We start from the raw sequence: 19648 nt of genomic DNA on the forward strand, positions 1-19648 counted from the left end.
TTATAATGTCCCTGAGGCAAGGCCAAGCAAACAAAAAAGCCTTCTGAATCATCAAAAATTAAAATTAAACTCACCAAGTGTATACCCATAGCTTATACTCCGACACTGGGCCCTGTGCCCACCAGCTCCCCGGCACCTCCATCCCATGCCTACTGCCTGGCCTCCCTGTGCTCTCAGGCCCTCCATCCGCTTCCGCCTCTCCCATCAGTCCCTCCTGGCTTCTCCCATATCATAGAAAGCCTGGAGGCCACAGCTGACGCTCTTGATGCTGCAGGTGTTGGCCCCCGATGCCCTCATGCCCGCTCCTGGCCAACCCACACCTAGAGGAAAGCTGAGGGCTCAGCCCGAGCCAATGGAGCAGAGGCACACGCCTGGAGCCATCAGTGGCACTCCTAGCTGACACAGCAGTCCGGCTGCAACCTTGCCACTCGTCCCCAGACGAGCAGCCACAGCATTATGCAGAAAGGCTGAATCTTGGGCCCCACCCCACACCAACTAAATGAGAATCTTCCTTTTTGCAAACTCTTGGGTGATTCACAAGGTCACTCCGGTTGGAGAAGTGCCTTGCCCACTGTTCGTCTCGTCTGTCTCTCCAGCCCTTGATACCAGCTGTTACACATGTAACAAAAGTGACTGTGCACTTGAAACATATTAACCAATTTAAGTCCATCCCAGGTGTAAAGAATCTGCCTGCTAATACAGGGGACTGGGGTTCAATCCCTGTGTCAAGAATATGCCCTGGAGAAGGAAATGGCAACTCATGCTGGTAGGCTGCAGTCCATGGGGTCACTAATAGTCGGACACGACTGAGCAACTTCACTTTCACTTCTCACTTTCACGCATTGGAGAAGGAAATCGCAACCCATGCCACTATTTTTGCCTGGAGAATCCCATGGAGAGAGGAGTCTGGTGGGCTACAGTCCATAGGGTCGCAAACAGCTGGACACGACTGAAGCGACTTAGCATATCATAGGAGTATTTACACAAAGGAAACTGGAAAATAGTACAAATTAGGCACTGAACTCCCCATTTAAGGTCAAAACAGGAGTTCTCAAGGTTTACACGCACACCACTGATCAAAAGTGCTGTGATTCATGGGGTCGCAAAGAGTCAGACACGACTGAGCGACTGAACTGACTGACTGACTAAAAGACTCAGCTCATGGAAACGTAAAATTTGATGACATTTCACGTGAATTTAGTAGTTCACATGAATTTAGTAATAATTCCTGAGAATAACTACTTTCATTTACGATGGCAAATACCTCAATTTTATTATACAAGCCTCTCACATTTCACCTTTAAAAGCAACACACTAATTGATTTTTACGTACCAAACATTAGTAATCTACTTTACTGGAAGGAGGGAGATGTAGAAAACTATCTTAATATTTCTCAAACTGACACCTATGGCTTGGGATAACATTTCTTATGAAAGCATCATGAGGAAACAGAGGGCGGTATTTTTTTTTCTTTTAATGCAGACAGAAGTGAAAAGGGTATCCTCTGAAAAACTGTTTTACACGATGCAAAAAAAACTAGTTTTTCAATGGTTATTGCTAATACTGAAAGTCAAAGCCTAGGTAATACTGTTGATACAAAGTAAGAAAGGAAAACTGCGTATTCCTAAATGAAATATTTTATATAAATTGTTTAAGTTATATATATTATACTAACAAACTATTATAAGTAGATATTTTATTTCATCTATTTCTATAAGTGTTCATAAGTTCAAACTGACCAGAAAACTCTTTTTTTTTTCTAATTTTAGATTTGGAAAATAAAGTATCACAATACTTTCAAGACTCCTTTATATTTAGGAATACATGATAAACTTTACAAACGGGATCATAAATTTTACCTGTGATTGACTTTCCTGCTAAATAGAAAAAAAGATCCTTCTAGTTAAAGCATGAAGTGAGGTCCTCGAACTTTCTGTAATTATTAGTATGACAACAGATCAATGTTAAATTTCAATGTCATGGAAAAAATAATATTCACTTTATTTATAACAATTTGGAACCTTGATTATCCAATAGGATATTTGGGAAAAGTAAAACATGAAAGATGCAGAACTACTGGCCTAGTGGACATTTCTGCCTGTACCTTCTAATACACACAGTATCATTTCTACTATGCATTTGTATGCATATGTTTGTATACAAAGTTTCTGCATGGGGCATTCACTGGATAACAAGACAAATTTAAAATAAAATTCCATTTGACTTACAAAAAAAAACACCTCCCTCCCAAACTTCCCTACCCCTGTCATTTTGACCAAAGGGCACAGTCATTTAAGGTTCCTAACATGACGCCTGGCTCATAAACACCCAAGACATGACAGGTGCTATTATCGTGACTACACTTCATCTTTCTCACAACCCAAATCTATCAAACACTATATTCTGCAAATTTTACCTCCTCAGCTGCCACTGTGCTAAATCACAGGTCCCCTTCAACGTTGACCTCTTGTCTCTCCTATTAAAACAAACTGCTAATTCATCTTCTGGCCTCTAAACTCTTACTATTTTATCCTTCATATTGCCATGAGTCATAGACTAGAACTCTCTCCAAAAGAAAAAAACGAGAGCTTACTATAGCCTACAGAATGAGTTCAGTCTCTCCATAACCTTGCCCCAAATTAGTTTTCCAAGACTTCCTTCCCACCATATTCAATCAGACACCCACAATCCAGTTTTATACAAATTAAATAACTTCACAACTCTACTTTTTATATCACATATATATCTCAGCCTGATCTGCCCTTTTAAAATTTCTACTTCCTTCTTTTCTTCTAACTTAAGACGGGCTGGCCAATTCTCCCAACTGGTATTTTGCCTGCACCTTTATATCACTCTCCTCTGCGTTACATATAACAGGTGACATGCCACACTGTACGCTCCTGCAGGGCAGAGAGCAGCCCTTAGCCTTTTAAAGAATCACTCATTTTCTCACTCGGCCAACAAAGTCTTATTTAATACACACCTGGTGACAAGTTCTAGACAAAAGATGAATAAAATCAAAGCTTTCACCTTGGAGTAGTCCACATTCCAGAGAGATGGACAGACATTTAGGCTGATAATTTCAACAAAATGTGAATGCTATATAAACAAGATATGAATGCTGTGAGAACCCAGGAGAGAGGATGACTACCTGTCGAGCTCACCAGGCAGAGGAAGTAAAGACCTTCTTCCACCCAGTGGGAAGGGAAGAACTACTGGGGCTGCGTCATGAGGTACTGGGGTTGGTCTAGGGGTTGGGTTTGAGGAAGCAGCTAAGAACACAGCAGGAAAGCAGTGTGGAGAACCTGTACAGTAAGAATGGCCAATCTGAAGGCCTGCTGGAACCAGGCAGGGCATGAAAAGCAGACCCAGTAGGGAGTCGGGTGGTCTGGACAGGGCCTGCCCCACCCCCGGAGGGAGTGCCCAGCATAAGGAGACGGCTGCCACGGGAAGGTAGCCAGTGTTGCCAGAATTTCTGATTCTTCCAGAGAAGTGGATACCTTGGGTTTTTATGTGAATGCTCCTGACTTTTTTGTTTTAAATGTTAACATGTTTACGTCAGGTGAAAGCAAACTTCTGCACAGTCTAAAAACTGATGCTTCTGTGGGACAAATCTGGCCTGTGACAGGCACCCTCTGTGATCCACCAAGTCAGGGGGCTTGGAATTCAGACAGTGGAGCAGCACAGAGGCTTTCCAGTGGCTGTGGGGTAAGGGAGATGATTGAATCTGGATTCCTGAGAGCAGAGCAGACGTACGGGGACTTGAGGGTGACCATGGCCAGAAAGAAAAGCAGCAGTGGCAATGGTTCCTGGCATTATTAGCATATCACTAGCCACACCCATGGAGAAGGAAATGGCAACCCACTCCAGTGTTCTTGCCTGGAGAATCCCAGGGACGGGGTAGCCTGGTGGGCTGCTGTCTGTGGGGTCACACAGAGTTGGACACGACTGAAGTGACTTAGCAGCAGCAGCAGCAGCCACACCCAAACTAGGCAACTTAAAGAGACAACAATCCCAGGAGCCCAGGGGCAGTCAGACTGGCTTCCTTGGTGCCTGGGGTACCAGCAAAAGTGCTTCCCCTCTGACCACAGTCAGAACAAGCCCTTCTGGAATTCCTGACACGCAAGATAACAGAAGATGAAGAAAGGACTGTCGTTTTAAGAAGGCCGTCAGTGAGAGCTTAAAGGAAAGTGAGACGCGTATTACTGGATGCCAGAGGATGAGAGGACCCTGGTGTGCAGTGACAGAGTGTGGCAACGCTGATGTCTACCACAGACATCCTGGAAGACATTTCCAGGCAGAGGGTTTCAAGGGACACCTGGGTTCTGCTTGCTGCCTGTGATAAATCATGAACTGAGAGATGAGCGAAAGGACACACTGTTAAATACAAACCAGTTCCTCATCCACAGCCTCTCCAGACATCCAGCAAGTCTCAAACCCAGCCCTGGCTTCAGAGCAAAGATCAAATTCAGGCTGTGACCAGTGACACTCTGTTAAGACTTTAGAAAGACCTAAGGTGGTGCTTCCTGAATGCTTTTAAACAGACCTAAGGCTTTCTAAGCTTCCCAGGTGGTGCAGCAGTGAAGAATCCACCTGCCAATGCAGGAGATGCAGGAGACATGGGTTCGATCCCTGGAGAAGGAAAGGGCAACCCATTCCAGTATTCTTGCCTGAAAACTTTCATGGACAGAGAAGCCTGGCAGACTACAGTCCATGGGGTCACAGGGCTGGACACAACAGAACACATATGCATATACACATACATCAGGATTTCGAAAGATCTTAACAGCAGACCTTATAGAACCTCTGCATTACACAGTAAGACTTCTGAGAATCTTAAGGGTGTGCTCTGTCAGTGTCAAGGACTCCAAGGTAGGCAAAGCAGTTTTACAGATAGATACTTGTACTGTGAAATTACTGCCAGGTTCGCCTATAACAGAGAGTACAAAATGAAAACAGCATTCAGATCCCAAAACTTTTAGGGGTAGGAGACAGTCTGAGAAGGCTGCTCAGCTGCAAATGTTGACTCCTTCTTAAGAAGAAGGAAGGGTTACTTAAAAAGTAGAAGCACGAGCCCAGAGCATGGAACCAAGGGACAAACAGAACACTGGTAGAGGAATAGGCAACTGGCAACTGGCCGAATCTCACATCTGTCATGGGTCCGGGGCCTCTGGTTTTCCCACTCTGGTGAAGGCCTTTAAGAGGCCTGCCCTCCTGCTTTGTTCTGGCTGTGTGTCAGGAAGATGACCGGGGCAGGCCCTTGACTCTGGGCCTGAGCCTGAAGCCGTAACAGGACGCGACTTCCGGAGAGCCTTAGAAACCCAAGAGTATATTTTGTATGTGGGAGATATGTGGATTATTGTGGCCAGAGGGTAGACCAGGGCAGGGCAGGTTTTTCTTTTTTTTCCCCAAAGATGCCCATAATAACAGCTCCTGATCCAAGTGTTCTTCCGGAATCTTTCCAGCCCCACGATCAAGAGATGGAGTCCAGTGCCCTCTTCTTACACCTGCGTGGGTCTTTGCCTTGCCCATAACCAACAGAATTAAGTATCAGAGAAGGTAATGTGGTTTCCACCTAGCGCAGTGGAATACAAGCAGAGGATGCTGCAGTCACTGTATAAGCAGTATAACGCAGAGAGCCCTGAGGCCTCCATGCTGCCAGGCAGGCCAGAAAGAACCCATGGAGAGAGGGCTTGAGCACCTGACTGCAGCTGCACGTGACCAGAAACCAGCCTGCTAAGACTTCTCTGAACCCCTGACCCACAGAAGCTTATTAAAATGACTTATTGTCTGAAGCTGCTAGAGATATAATAAGGATCAGAATAAGGACATTGATGAGGTTATTTATGGAATTTCATTTCCATTTTGTTACGGTCAGGAAGTCTTTAAAAACTCGTAAGTCATATTTGATATCCTGTGTGTGTGTGGCATGTGCGTGCTCAGTCGTGTCTGACTCTATGAACCCCTATGGACTGCAGCCGACCAGGCTCCTCTATCCGTGGAATTTTCCCAGCGAGAATACTGGACTGGGGTGCCATGTCTTCCTCCGGGGGATCTTCCCAACCCAGGGATTGAACTCATGTCTCCTGCATTGGCAGGTGGATTCTTTACCACTGAGCCACTGGGGAAGCCATTTGATACCCTTTCCCATGACAAATAACATGCTCTACCATGCTTTGCTTCTTAGTCAGTATTTTCTGACTATGGATTTTCTGGGCATCTAAACACTCAGATTTTAATTTATACTTTCATTTATTTTCTGTTTGACCATGTTATTACTTATTAAAATACCAAGAAGTAAAAACTCCATTTCTATCAATTATAGATAAGTGGCTCCAGCTAAATCTTGGCCCTTTTGCCAGTGATCTGCATTAACTTTTTTTTGGTCTCTTGGAATTCAATGTTTACCTAGTTCTGCTAAAATCTGGCATTCCATTTTTCCAGAATGTAAAAGGAGAATAAAGGAATGAGAATATTAAAATGTTGTATAGGCAATTGGAAGAAATTCTAGAGAAACAGAGACTCTCATAATTCAATAATAACAATTAGAAACACTAAGCTAGATCAGTGAAGGACACACATATAGCAACTTCCTTATAATGTTTTAACATTTTCTAACGTGAAAGAGTCAAGTCTGATAAATGTTGCTTTTCAGATAATGGAACTTTGTAACTTGAAATGGGCAGAAATCCAACTTGAAAGGGCAATGCTGTGAGAGAGAATGTTCTGGAAGCAGGAAGGGAGCTATTCTGAAGAAGCAGCACAAAACAAAAAGTAATTAGATTTCTTGTTCTGTTTTAGTCCTATCAAACCTCCAATATGGCATTTCCCCAAGAAAGGGTGACAAAGAACAATGAGAACAGCTAGAAGCCAAGAAAGCAGCATCCAATTTTGCAACTATTGTCTTTGAGCACGAAAGCTCCTGCTGGAATGGGTGCCAAGCTGATCTGTGATTTTAGCTAATGAAGAAAACAACGGCAACGTTCTGTCCTGGTGAGACAAATAACATAGATGAGGAAATACACATCATACAAAACCAAAAGGTAAAAAGGGAGAATAAATGTTTGGCAGTGGAGCAGAGCCGAAGATGCTCTGGATACAGCAGTGAGTCACCAAGGTAGCTTAATTGCAGCGGAAGGAGGCAGGGGAATGAGAAAGAAGAGCACACAGCTAACAGCATCCTGCTCCAGGCAGGCGGCAGAACGGACCGTGAAAACCAACAGAACTGTGACAAGCAGCAGAGACACGGTGATGGTCGGGTTTAGGTGTCGACGTGGCTATGCGACCATCCACAGTTATTCAATCAAACACTCATGGAGCAGTGCTGTGAGAACACAGCAGACATAATCAAAGTCCATAATTGTCTTTAACCGCAGGGAAATTATACCTTGACAATCTGCGTGGGCCTGATTCAACCAGTTGATAGGCCTGAAGAGTTGAGCTAGGGCTTCTCTGAAGAAGAAATTGCAAAGCCTGTGGACAACAGCTTTGGCCATGCCCAAGAGTTGCGGCCTGCCCTTCCTACCCTTCAACCCTATAGGCTTCTCTCCTTAATTATGTCAGACAATTTCTTGCAATAAATCTCTTTATATACCTTCCTGGTTCCATTTCTCTGGTTGAAGCCTGACTGATACACTAAATCCAGCAGCCTCACAGGGGTATTAACAAATAAAAGGCAAACCAGCTAGCAGAAGAGCAGTGCCAACAAGAGCATCCACTGGGCTCTGGTAATGGAACATGTTAATGTCTCCAAATGAAACAGAAACAGAGCTGAACAGAAGGGACAATAAGAAAAATAGCTAAGATGGACCGAATGAGCATAACTTACTGCGGACTGGATTCCAACCTTGTAAAGACAGCCAACATAAAGATTAGGGGCGAGTTACCCGTTAAACATCATTCATGTGAACTCTGAGTGGTACAAGCGATGCCAGCACCTTGAAAAATGTTCTGCAAAGACCTAAATTTGCTTAGGGATTAACAATCCATGAAAGATACTCAAGTGCATTTGAGTCTGGTAGAATGGAAACTCATCCAGACTCAGCAACTGTTACATAGAATGCAATATAGAAAATATTTGTCATATTATAATTTCACCAAAGTATCTGCTTTAAAAATATACACATCCATACAAACATTTCTGAATAACTTTTAGATGTCAGTGCCAAACAGTTCCTTCACAACAATTATGACTAACTCCAGTACTCTTGCCTGGAAAATCCCATGGATGGAGGAGCCTGGTAGGCTGCGGTCCATGGGGTCGCTAAGAGTCGGACACGACTGAGCGACTTCACTTTCACTTTTCACTTTCACGCACTGGAGAAGGAAATGGCAACCCACTCCAGTGTTCTTGCCTGGAGAATCCCAGGGGCGGGGGAGCCTGGTGGGCTGCCCTCTATGGGGTTGCACAGTGTCGGACACGACTGAAGTGACTTAGCAGCAGCAGCAGCAGCCCTAAAGATGCATTCCAGCTAATACTCCGCTTAAAGTTTCTAACTAAATACCTGTAATAGGTTCTTTGAAAAAGGAGATCCCTACACAGACTCCCAGCATGCTCTCCATCACCGAGGATGAAGTCTCATTATGGTGAGATGCATGATATACCTCTTCTGTGTGGGGAAAAAAGGAATGGGAAAGAGTTGCTGTCTCTATTGGTCACCAGCAGAACTTTACAGTTTCTCACTGTTTATCAGGGCATGAGGCTCAAATGGAAGCATGTTTATTCTTCTGATTGTAAACTAAATACAACATCCATATTGTAAAATGTTATGCAGCCAACAGCAAGTATCAAATAGATCATCAAAACACAAGAAGAAGCTAGTAGAGAACAGAGCATTCATCACTGCTGAACATAAGAAGGAGGTTCGCATATATACATTTCTCAATACATCTGCATATGCACAGAGCATTTCTGGGAGAACGTATTAGGACTTGGTGATGGCTCTGAATTGAGAGAGGGACTTCTTTTCACTGGGTCATGTACATTAAGGAACCCCAATATATATCACCATGCCCCCCTCCTCAGTTCTGAACTAATTTAGAAGTATGACCAGTAAGTTTGGGCGTGGGTGGGGGCAGTCAAAACATCACCCTTATGCCTTACAAAAGTGATATCTGAGAATGTGGCTTAAATGTTGAGCCAGCAGCCTTCCTTGATGAATGACCCCTGGATTTAGACAAGACTTTGAACTGTGGTGCTGGAGAAGACTCTTGAGAGTCCCTTGGACTGCAAGGAGATCCAACCAGTCCATTCTAAAGGAGATCAGTCATGGGAGTTCATTGGAAGGACTGATGCTAAAGCTGAAACTCCAATACTTTGGCCACCTCATGCGACGAGTTGACTCACTGGAAAAGACTCTGATGCTGGGAAGGATTGGGGGCGGGAGGAGAAGGGGACGATAGAGAATGAGATGGCTGGATGGCATCACCGACTCGATGGACATGAGTTTGAGTGAACTCTGGGAGTTGGTGATGGACAGGGAGGCCTGGCGTGCTGTGATTCATGGGGTCGCAAAGAGTCGCACACGACTGAGCAACTGAACTGAACTGAACTACCTATCCTGTCCACAGCAAGCACGACCAGCCCAATCCTACCTCACCCAGGCAGGGCCACGGGGACTGACCAATAGCACCTCTCTCTAGAAGCAGTCCAGCTCCCTCAGAAAGGGAGGGCAAGGGGCTGGGCCACACGTGCCCACCTCCTCCCTCCAAACTTAAAATTCAGATACATTGCTGGGCAAAGACAGGGCAAGAATGTTTTGTTCACCCCATGGGCAATGAAGAAACACTGCCTCTGCCTCTTCCTCTTTTGGCATCATTTGCAATTTTATCATTATTATGTACAACGCTATCAGTCAAAAATCAGGTATTTAAAAATTAAAGATATACATACCTCTTGTTAAAAAATGCAAGCAGAATTCTTTTTATTAAAAAAATAATAATAAAACAGAAAGTAAAAGTAACTACCTTCTACCTCAAAACAATCAAGGATATGACTTTTCAAGGAGGGGAGGAAGTGATAGTAAGATGAGCTATTAAATTTTTAAGAACAAAAATGATGAAACCTTCCAAAATCTTGATGTGACCATGACGTCAACTTAAGGTTCACCTGCATTTGCTACAATATGTGTACCATTTAGGATTTCCAACATTTTTAATGTTTGATTTTTATGCAACAATTCTGGAATGAAGACTCACCATTAAAGTACTGGTCTGGTCAATGAAACAACCATCAAACTTTTGAACACATGGGGCATGTAATGATAGGAGTTGGTGCTTTTTAGTACTCTGCCTTTACACTTCTCTCCACCAGATGGATGAGTCTGTATTCTTTTATATTACAGAGTAATGGATTCTGTTGTTTCTGTTAATCTGCTTAACCTGGTATCTTTGCTACAAAATTCAAAGATACTAAGAAGATATTACAGCATGTGAGACAATTTGGAGCTCTGAAAGCACATGCCCTGGGGGTAAGACACAGTTCAATATAGTCTGAGTCCTTATGTTTAGAGTATCTTGTGTTTTTTTGTTGTCTAGGTAGGCTGCAGTCCATGGGGTCGCTATGAGTCGGACTCGACTGAGCGACTTCACTTTCACTTTTCACTTTCACACATTGGAGAAGGAAATGGCAACCCACTCCAGTGTTCTTGTCTGGAGAATCCCAGGAACGGGGGAGCCTGGTGGGCTGCCATCTATGGGGTCGCACAGAGTCGGACACGACTGAAGTGACTTAGCAGCAGCAGCAGTTGCTAATTTGTGTCTGACTTTTTGTGACCCTGTGGACTATAGCACACCAGGCTTCCCTTTCCTTCACAATCTCCAGGAGTTTGCTCAAACTCTGATCCATTGAGTTTTTGATGACGGGTAACTAATATACATTTGTTAAATGAGTGAATAACATTTTCCTGCTGCCTGAAAAAAATTTGCCAAAGCAAACTCTGTACCAGGAGAACCTTCTCCCCATACTTCTCTCACCATTGCCCCTGGAGAGGGAAGTCAGAGGCTGCAGATACAGCATCCCAGGTATCTTGAATGGATATGAGGGAGGGGCAAGTTAAGATCCCATTACATCCTGAAATCTTTTTAGCTTCTCATATCCATAATCCCTAGAGTCGGAGTACACTTGAAATTTGCTGCAATGAACACAAAATCCAGCTCTGGGAACCAGCACTCAATACAGACTACTAACGGATAACAGACACTTAAAACTCGTTAGTTGGATGCATGAATGAATAAGTCATCCTTGGCTAAAACACACAGACACAGTAAGATTCTGGGCCACACCATCTCAACCTGCAACTCAAAGGCATTTTATCATGTCCTTAGAAAGCTAATACCCTTTGCCATCACGGACCCTGTTATTGTGGTGACATGATTAACAGACAAATCTGAGGAAGCTAGGACTTCCCCGGCGGCTCAAATGGTAAAGGATCTGCCTGTAATGTGGAAGACCAGGGTTTCATCTCTGGGTTAGGAAGATCCCCTGGAAAGGAAATGGCAACCCACTCCAGTATTCTGGCCTGGAGAATCCCATGGACAGAGGAGCCTGGTGGGCTACAGTCCATAGAGTTGCAAAGAGTCAGACACGATTGAACAACTAACACTTCACTTCACATGAGGAAGCTAGAGGGCTTAATTTATTCTACCAGTTTAAGCAAAGCAGCAGCTGCTGTCAAGAAAACTCTGGGCTTTCCTCTAAGCATCTGAAGATCCTGAGAGGAAAAGCATGGTTACAACCGTCAAATAAGAGCAAAGTGGATGATCAAAATGGATGGGCCCATCTGCCTCAGAGATGACATATTCATGTCTTGCCATGCTGGGAATAATTCAAAGAAGCAAACAAGTCTGTGGTGGTTCGCTGCAATCATGTTCCCTTTGTAATGGACTCCATTCCCTATCCTTCTGTCTGCAAAGGGCAGAGACTTCAGATGGGAGTTTAGTTACCCAAAAAACAGTACATACACAGCACTGACTTGCACTTTGGGTTGAAAGAGTGAAGAATCTAATTCCAGCTCAAATTTGAACTGATTAGAAAGAGCCAACAATGACTTCATAAGGTCTCTATGTAAAAATATGCCTCCTATTGAAATCTCTGCCTGCTCCCATTCCAGCCATCTTTACGGACCACTCCACCCAAGTTGTCATCTCAGTCAAAAGTCTCAAAAACATAACAGGGGACAAGGAATCCCCTGCATGGTCACCTCCACAAGAGGCTGAAGCCTCTGAAGACAACAAGACAGGAACTGCCCAGACCACTGCCTGAGTACCAGGTGGTCAGTCAGTCAGTCACCATTAGTTGCTGAGTGTGTCTGACTCTTTGCAACCTCACAGACTGTAGCCCACCGGGTTCCTCCATCCCCAGGCAAGAATACTGGAGTGGGTTGCCATTTTCGTCTCCAGGGGATCTTCCCAACCCAGGGATCGAACCCAGATCTTCTACATTACAGGCAGATTCTTTACAGTCTGAGCCACCAGAGAAGCCCTCCTGGGTGGTGGGGTGTGTCAACCACAATGGCACAGTCTAACAGTGGCACCGTATTCCTTGATTCGAGCGTCAGAAAGGCAAAAACCTTGTCACTCTACATGTGGAAAGAGTAACAGGTGTCCATAGAAGTGTCAAACCCAAATAAGAAGCAGACCTTCAACTCCCTCCTGTTCCTGGCTTCTACATTTTAATACATTCACTTTTAAGTCTTTTTTTAAACTGGAACTGCCCTGCCATTGAGATTTCATTTTTACACTCTAACTCTTTATGCGTCAGTATTCTGAAAGCAAATCTCAGACGTCATATCATTTTACCTGTAAATACTTCAGCACAAATCTCTAATAGAGAAGGACATTTTAAAACACGATCATGATGTTTTCACAAACAACAAAATCACCAATTATGTCTCAGGAGAATTATCAGTCTATGTTGGATCTTATCCCACTGTTTCAAAAATGTCTTTTCAGCTTATTTACTCAAAACAAGATCTAAACAAGACCCACATGTGATCCATATTCTTAAATCTGTAATAGTTCTCATTAGGGTTTCACTTAAAAGCCAGCCATAATAACCACTTAAGTAGGCTCCATTCTAAAGGAGATCAGTCCTGGGCATTCACTGGAAGGACTGATGCTAAAGCTGACACTCCAATACTTTGGCCACCTCATGCAAAGAGGTGACTCACTGGAAAAGACTGATGCTGGGAGGGATTGGGGGCAGGAGGAGAAGGGGACAACAGAGAATGAGATGGCTGGACGGCATCACCGACTCGATGTACCTGAGTTTGAGTGAACTCTGGGAGTTGGTGATGGACAGGGAGGTCTGGCGTGCTGTGATTCGTGGGGTTGCAAAGAGTCGGACACGACTGAGCAACTGAACTGAACTGAACTGAGGCTCTGACTTAGATGTTGCTTTTTCAACTAAAAAGAGATGGAAAGATCCTGTTTTCTTATTGCTAACAAGAAACACCCACCACCTCCAGAGGGACAATACTCACTTCCTTTATATCACTGGGAAAATTAACTCTCAGTAATAACGGAAAGCTAAGATGAAGGTTCCAATGTAAAAATGCTCCAGACAGGAGTTATATTTTTGGGGCAAAGTCTCAACTGTGTTTCAACTCAGAGTTGAAAAGGGCCATGAATTCTATTTTTGTTAGTTCATTTAGTACGAAGAAGAGATTGCCAGAGCAGTAAAGTAGATTTCCCTGTAATAGATTTGGAAAAAGTATATATTCTAATTCTTGTATTTGCCAAAGACAATACTGTCCAACTACCAAATTAAAAAAGAAAAATACATAAAGTTGTATATTCTTATGGGGTTAACTATTTTTTTAAAAAAATTGGAACTTCAGCTTCCTTGGTAAGGGCTAGATGGGGGACACATGGTGAATATAAATGAGTTTGACAAGTAATCCAAGCCTAACTATGGGATCTGATGCTCTTCTTCTAAGGATCCAAAACTCTCATCACATCTGCTAATTGATAGTAAAACTAAGTATATGTGGATGCCATCATTGCTTTTCTTTTCCTGGCATTTCTACTCCTAATGCCAGTAAGAGTCCAGTGGCTAACCTGGAAGACAGCTAAGACTGGAACGGAGGAAGGCACTCAGAAAATGGATCATTAATTCTTGAGGCAAGAGGCTCTGCATGTGTGTAGGAGCCACGCTCTGGGATTTGTTCTGCACGCTGGTCTCAGCTATTGCTCTTGTGCTTAGTATGTCCATGTTTCTCTCTCCAGGCCACACCCTCGCGTGATCTGCAGATACACACGCTGGTCTACTCTCTCTCCATTTGAGATGAGACATCCCACAAGGTTTACCACATTCTAAACATTCAGTGTCATTCCCAGTAAAGGTTTCATACCTCCCAAACTCAACATCAGAAAGGAAGTCAATCTCAGCTTTTTCTGAAATCTCCTCTCCCTTCCCACCCTTTCAACCTCCATCCTCATGGAAACCTTGCAAATCCTCAGTTCCATCCACTCTGCTTCCTAAGTATCTCCTTACCCTGTTCTACCTTCATCCTCCACTGATTGTCACCTGGACTAAACACCAGCCTTCCAACCTGGCTGCTGCGGCCAGTCTCGCCCCTAAACCACTGTCCACAATGCCAACAGAATGGTTTTCCTAAAGGCAAACTAAATCATTGCACATCTCTTCTTAAATTCTTTTTATTTTGGGGGGCTGCACTGCGGGGGCTTGTGGGATCTTATTATAATAATAGTTCCCCAACTGGGAACTATTTACTGCCACCCAGGCCGTGGCAGTAAAAACACTGAATCCAAAACACTGGACCACCAGGAATTTCCCTCTCCCCTTAAATTCTTATCAGAGTTCCCCAAAGCTGGCAGGGAGTGGGGGGGCGGGGGAAAGGCAAAAAATGCCCAAACCTAAACTCCTCATCAAGACACATAAGACATTTTTTGTTCTGGCTCTTATCCACCCCTCCAACTTTCTTTGACTTCAACCACACAAACAATTTTGTTCTTCCAATACATTTTCAAGCATTTGCCCAGGAAGGCTCCCCACCTAAGCTACCTTGCTGACTGGCAAAAGAACACAAATCCTGCACAAGACAATGGAAGCATTGTGTCCTCGATGAAGTCCTTGGCCACCTCGCCCTCCTCGGCACACCCCAGCTTCCGTGCGTCGTTCCATCCCGTGCTGACCCTGATGCTCCAGATGTGGTTACCTGTCCAAGGCCTCCCCTCATCTGTGTGGCCACCACCCCCGAGTCGCCCAGGTTCAAATGTCACTGTCAATGTTTTTAACCTTTTATTTTATGCTGGAGTACAGCCGATTAGCAATATTGTGATAGTTTCAGGTGCACGGCAGTGTGACCCAGCCACACACATACATGAATCCATTCTCCCCCAAACTCCCCTCCTGTCCAGGCTGCCACATAACACTGAGCAGAGTTCCCTGTGCTATACCGTAGGTCCTTGTTGATTATCCATTTTAAACATCGCAGGGTGGACCTGTCAATCCCAAACTCCCTAACTTTCCCTTCCCCCCTTACTGTCAACTTTCATTCTTCTCTTGGGATACTTACAGATGAAGGCTGTCTTACCTCTGGACCCCAGCACAGTCCTGGAACTCGATACATGAAAAGTCAGTGTCTTTAGAATCACCGCCCTCTAGAGTCCTCTGGGCCGTACACCGTGCCTCCTCTGCATGGAGCCTCTGAATATATACAAGTCTCCACTGACCTCGAAATCTTCTCAACCCCCAAGCTATGACAGTCTCCTACTGCCCTTTCCCATCAAGCTTTGAAAAACTACCCACTAGCACTTCCTTACCATCTCTTTCCTCATTAAATCTGAATGTCCAGCTTCTCCCCTTACTGCTAAAACTGAGCTAAATCCAATGTCCTTTGAGAAGACCTCATTTTCCTTCCCCTCACTGAAGAAATCAAAACCGCTGACCACTTCCACCTTCCTGGCTCCTGTGACGGCACTTTCTTTCCCTCTGTCCTCCACCTGTCCCATTACTGCTCCCCACGGACTTCACCACGGTCCCTGTAACACCCTCCTTGGCAGTCTCAGCTGACCACACGGCTTCCACAACAGCCTGCATGGAGAGAGCTGCTAAATACAGCTCTTTCGGTCGCTGTCTCTACTGAGTTCCACATTTCTGTCTCCCTCAAAGTGAAGTCCCAATGGAGCTCCACACTCCAACAGATGCAACAAGCCCGGCATCTCTCTCCCCCTCAACTGCCACCCTCCTGCCCATGTGGCCTCCGTCTCTTTCCATCGTCTCCCTTCTGTGACCTGCTCCTCTCTCCATCATTCGCCAAGATCTTTCAACTCTGATGTTTTAATAGTGCTGACTCATGTCCTTTCCTCCCTACACCTCTGCGCGGTCCTAGCTGGAACCTGTACAGTCTCAGGCCTCAGTGTCTTTAACAGCTTCTGCTGGCCCATGGCTCCTCCTTCAGGCTGCCCACGACTCTCCACTTTTCCAATCCTACTCCCACAGCTGCCTCCCTGCTTCCAGGGTGCTCCTCATTGGCTCCTCACACCTTAGCGCACCACCTCCAAAATCCATGGATTAGGACTCAAGGCTGTCCACATTCTAGACCTAATCCAACTTTAAAATCTCATTTTCTACTTCTTCTCTTCATGCCAGCGTTCCTCTCGCCCAGGGCTTCTCAAATATGCCTGATCGTACAACTTATCTAGATCCTTCGTTAAAAATGCAGACTGTCAGGTCCTCAGTTCAGTTCAGTTCAGTCGCTCAGTCGTGTCCGACTCTCCGCGACCCCATGAATCACAGCACGCCAGGCCTCCCTGTCCATCACCAACTCCCGGAGTACACTCAAACTCATGTCCACAGAGTCGGTGATGCCATCCAGCCATCTCATTCTCCGTCGTCCCCTTCTCCTCCCGCCCCCAACCTTAAGGCCAAATGCGGCAAAAACTCCCAGGATTCATTGTGACTAGCCAAAAAGGATGGATGTTTTGGGAGTGGGGAGGCAGGTGCTGTGTGCGCGCGCGCGTGTGTGTGCACGTGTGCGTGCACGCGCGCGCTTAGTCGCTTCAGTGGTGACTGACGCTTTGCGACCCCATGAACTGTAGCCCACCAGGCTCCTCTGTCCAGTGGTGGTGGAGTGGAAAGTTAAATAAACAGCCTAGAATAAGCTGATTTAATTGTCTAAATTAATTTGTCTCCATAGTACTGATAACTGCTCCTAAGATCAAATTATCTTAGCTTGGGCTTCCCTGGTGGCTCAGAGGTTAAAGCGTCTGCCTCCAATGCGGGAGACCCGGGTTCGATCCCTGGGTCGGGAAGATCCCCTGGAGAAGGAAACGGGAACCCACTCCAGTATTCTTGCCTGGAGAATCCCATGGACGGAGAAGCCTGGTAGGCTACAGTCCACGGGGTCGCAAAGAGTCGGACACGACTGAGCGACGGAATGGAACAGAAGATCAAATTATACTGGTGGCGGTTCAGTCGCTCAGTCGTGTCTGACTCTTTGTTACCCCGTGGACTGCAGCCCGCCAGGCTCCTCTGTTCATGGGATCCTCCAGGCCAGAATACTGCAGTGGGTCACCACTTCCTTCTCTAGGGAATTATACTGGTAGGGCAAGAGAAAGAAGAGGGGGAAAAAATGCTCAAATCCCCACTATTATCAGAAACCTTTACTGAGTCCTCTAGCTACTCTCTTCCTTTAATCACAAAACTCCCTTAAAATTACCCATAATCTTTCCATATATATAAATGCCTACTACAGAGAGGAAGGAAATGCTTTTCTTGTCCTTGTCCCAATCATGATGACAAGGAAATAAAAAATCAATTTAGTATCTGGGGTAAAGTTCTTAAATCAATAAATGCTATTTTCCCAAGAAAAATAACTGAAGCAGAAACCTTAATGTGTATGTATCTACTATGTTTTCTTTTAAACATTAATTATATTACCTAATTAACTGTTAAATATAGGGTTATAATGTTAAGATTCATGTAGTTTTATATTTTTCACATCACAGATAAAAATGTTTTTTAATCCAATTTCATAACAATACATATTTTCATGATATTGGTTGAGATTATTGGAATATAAAATTGATTCACATTTATTATAGAAAATTTGGGAAATAAAGAAAAGGACAAAGATGAAATTAGTATTTTTCCACTAGGGGACAGTACAACATAGCAGTTGCCAACCAAAGGGCTTTTGTATCACACAGATTTGAGGCTAAGTTCCAACCTAACCACTCACTGGTTATCAATACTTACGCTAATGGCCCCTCTCTTCACCTGTAAAACTGAGTCACAGTACCTACCTCATTAGGTTATAATGAGGACAAAGGAGACAACATGTATAAAACATTTTTAGTCCAGTGCCTGCAAATTTAGCAGGTGTTCAAAAAAGGCTGCCTGGTCATGAATTCTATTCCAGAAAAAAAACAGAAACGGCATGTCCTCAGCCTCAAGAACTCCCCAAAAATGAACCACCGTGGACTCCATCCAAATACAAGGAGTTTTAAAACCTGCCCTAGACTTACCGATTTTCTTAGAAACATCCAGCCTGATATGACTATTTTTGGATATGTGAGCTCATCGTTATGAACACAGTTAATAAGAGTGGATGAGACGGCATCAGGCCAGAACCGTTCTCTAAAGTCTCCATACAGGAAGAAAGATGTGGTACTCAGGTTATAATGTTATAATGAGATTTAAAGTATTAATGATACAAGGTCTGAATTAAAGATAAACTCCCTTATGAGAACTTTTCTATATTTAAATTCTGAATTATACTCTTATAAATATCTTTGTTGAATCAGTGAGCATAGAAAAAATCTTACAAAGGATATAATTGTGCCCCAAATGGCTACAAGGGAGAGAGAACAAGCTATAAACTTATTATTGTAGGACCATGTCTTAACACATGCCTCTGTGTCCTTGTCCTACTAAGCTTGGTTTCCTAACACCAGCCTGGGTTAGAGCTGACAAGTACCACCAAGTAGACCATTTCTCCAGCACTCTGAAACTATCCAGGTGATACAATGCAACCAGAGATAACGTCTTTGAAAATATTAGCGTTCTGCTACATCATTAAAGAGAAAAAGAAAGATGGAGCTAAGTCATGTCCAACTCTTGTGAGCCCATGAACTGCAGCCTGCCAGGCTCCACTGTTCATGGGATTCTCCAGGCAAGAATACTAGGGTAGGTTGCCATTTCCTTCTCCAGGGGAACTTCCCGACCCAGGAATTGAACCCAAGTCTCCCACATTGCAGGCAGATGTAAGCCCACTACATCATTGTTGACTGCTTTTTTAATCACACAAAAATTCTTCCATACCTATCTGAAACAGAAATACTCCCTCCAAAAATATACACACACATATGTACTCGTGTGTCCATTCCACGTTTTCACTAAATCACATGCATTTTCAGATCCTCTTCACAGAGGAGTCCTCCTTATGTACATTCCATAGAACAGACACATTGCCCAGCTTGTTGATCCCTGAATTCCAGAGCCTGGGACCCTAACTGGCACACTTCAGATGTTCAACCAAGAGCAGTAGAATGAAAGAAGGCATACAGTCAGTAAATGCTTGAACTTATGCCAGAATTTATGTCCAATGATTCTGCTTTGCAATATGCGATAGAATCACAGTCTATAAAGGTGCTAAATTCAGCAGTTACTGAGTTCTTCCT

General features: G+C 44.2%; 1 protein-coding gene across 2 annotated transcripts in view; it reads right to left on the minus strand.

Moving 5' to 3' along the window:
• Positions 1-19648, minus strand: part of STK39 (serine/threonine kinase 39) — a 329969-nt gene that overhangs the window by 139385 nt on the left and 170936 nt on the right. The gene's annotated exons all lie outside the window — the stretch shown is intronic.

Source organism: Moschus berezovskii, chromosome 2, assembly GCF_049115385.1.
Source record: "Moschus berezovskii isolate FMDL1 chromosome 2, NW_MosBer_1.0, whole genome shotgun sequence".
NCBI classification, from domain to species: Eukaryota; Metazoa; Chordata; class Mammalia; order Artiodactyla; family Moschidae; genus Moschus; species Moschus berezovskii.